This window comes from Coloeus monedula (assembly GCF_965178545.1).
Source record: "Coloeus monedula genome assembly, chromosome: 1".
Taxonomy (NCBI): Eukaryota; Metazoa; Chordata; class Aves; order Passeriformes; family Corvidae; genus Coloeus; species Coloeus monedula.
In genome coordinates this window covers 9655972-9658799 of record NC_138781.1, presented here as the reverse complement: position 1 = coordinate 9658799, position 2828 = coordinate 9655972, and positions in this window count along the sequence as shown.

Below are 2828 nucleotides of genomic sequence, written 5' to 3'. Positions count from 1 at the left end.
GTGGGAAAAAAATATGTTTATTGGGTCTGGTTGAAATGTTTCGTGATGGCAATGTTTATATCCTACATAAAGATCATGCAACAGAACGTGTGTGCATATGAACACATAACAGAGGTACCAGTAAAAATTATATGGATATGAAAATACAGTGAACTTTTTTTCATAAGAGTCTCATTCCTAATTAATCATGTTACCTTCTTATGAATAAAATCCAATACCCTTATAGAACTTGACAATCATTAGAAGTAGCTGATGGAAAATTAAATGTTTTGTTTGAAACAATTTCTTAAATCTTTATGCATGGAATTGCCTGCAAATACTTACCCCTTTTCTGATACATGCTCCAAAAATGGTCATATCAAAATGTCCAACTGCTAAGACTGAGTGGCCTGCACTCTAATGACCTGCATTTACCCATTGAGAGAACATGCACAAAAAGGAGCAACTTCCACACACTTTTTTCTCATATTCTTGTAACAACAACTGTCAGCCCAGGATGCTTTCATTATAACTTATATTTTTACATTAGTTTCCAGTTCAAGAGAGAAAAATCCTTTAGGCAAGAAGCATTGGCCCAATGCAGGAACTGACTCTCCAGGCAGTACAAGCATAAAATAATAGAATATTTGGACATTTGAATTCAAGGATACCTAACAACAGCTGCTCAAAAGTAGTAACAGGTAATTCTGTGCAAATTCTGACACTATTTTTTTCCTTTTTGCATATTGAAAAGGCCCACCACAACTGCACACAGCACAAGGCAGGAAACCCCCAAACATCTCCTTACAGTTGCCATTTACAGAACTGGGTACAGGAGAGAAAATTAAGAATGGGAAGTCCTGAAAGTGATGAAACTATAATAGATTTCTTTCAGAATACTACTATAATCGATCTTCAAGTGTGGGGATGGAGCGGTGGAGTGTGTGGAATGTGTATCTCTCACTTTGGGATGGAAAGAGTGAGAGACTTGGGGTGGTTTGTTTACTATGGGTGTCAATAGAGATGCTCTGCTACCTTACTGGAAAAAATGCCTTGCCCTTTCTTCTTTATCTGCATTACTAAAGCTATTCTAATTTAACCTGTAGGGTATACTATTGTCAGCAATGAAGATAAGGAGGGTCACTTGTGTTTATGGACATTAAAAAAAGTCCACAGCTAACCAAGGACCTAGGATTGCAAAAATGTTATATGAAATATTATTTTCTCCAACAGTTCTTTGGGCTCTCCTTATTTGTGCAATGGACAACAACAGACTAACTGCTGAAGCGATGGATGTTGTTCTTGTAAGGCACTCATTTTTTACTGCTGTGACTTGGCACCATCATGTGGTCACTTTGAGTTTTCTCAATTTAAGTAACAATTTAAATAGAAAAACGCTTGCAATTAATTAATTTGAATTTACAAAATATTTTGATCTATTCTAGAAGGAGACAGTACATATATATACATCTGTTCACTAAATACTGAATACATTGTCTTCCAGTTGTCCTTGTCTTCATCGAATCAGAGCTTGTTTAATCAATGAGGTTTTATTCATGTTCTTTAAGCCAGGTTTTGTTACGTTACAAAAGACATTTTCAGTGCATCATCTGGGTCCAAACCTTACCAAGAGTGTACAAAAATCAGTACCATATTATAGACAGCTGTCCTCTTCCTCACTACAAGAGCTTTGGAAATTATATGCAGAATTAAACAGGTAAGTATGTTCTGGTTTACATCAGAAATCCCAAAGGATTTAGAATTTCAGTAAATCTCCCAGGCATACTGTTCACATAGTTCGATCCAAACAGGGAGTGTATGTGAGAAATGAGACAACTCTTAAAAAGATTAATTTATTGAAAACAGAAAAATTGAAAAACTACAGAAATTAAAAAAATATATAAAAATTTGGGATCCTATGGCTCAGTAGATGGTATGCCCCAGGAGCGCAGGGATATGAGATCTTCTGGCTGAGACAGCACTAGACCTCAGGTAGAGAAAAAAAACTTGCAGTGCTGGGTTGACTTAAAAAAATTACTAAAAGCCCCTTAAAAGGGGTAAGGCTTTTAATGCCCAGCACCGATGTGTCCCACAGCTAGTCTGGAGAGAGCAAGAGGGGAAGAGAGAAGAGAGCCCGCCTCTCGGCTTCGTCCTTTTTATAGTTTTTGCTCCGCCCCCAGTCCGCCCACAGCCCGCCCCTTCAGTCCAAGGCGATTGGTGCTTTCCCTTTGATGGATCATCTCTGTCCACCAATGGCTCATCGTTGTCAAGGGGGGTGGTATCAGTTAGAGATAAGGGAATACAATGCCTTCATTAAAATTCAGGTATTCAGGTTGCCACGGAACTTGCCTGCAGAGTAATGGCTGTGGCTAAAAATAACTGCTGGCTATTAAGACTGGGTGGGGGGTTTGGCCTTGGAATCAAAATGCAAGTGAAACACCTACAAAAAGTATTAAAATACATCCAACACACCTCAAAACACTTGTAAAAATATACAGTAAACACAGGAAAGGTAACTCTTATGGTGTACCAGTGGTTTGTAGCTTGAAAAGGGGCAAGTTTGTGATTTTTAACTGGGAAAATTTTAACTGGGAAGGGTGCAACTCTATTAATAAACTTTAAACAAATGGAAACACTGATAATGGAACTGGATTTTTGTACCTGGGCTAATGGGTTATTTGTAACATTCAATTTAAAAATAATTAACTCAAAATTAATTATTTAAAGCACTTAATATGCAAAGACCAAGCACAAATAGGGATTTCATGTATGACAGTGTACATGTCAGAACCTGAGTTAGTCAGGTATTCCCTTTGCAGTTTCAGGGTCAAAATCAGAAGATAGAGATG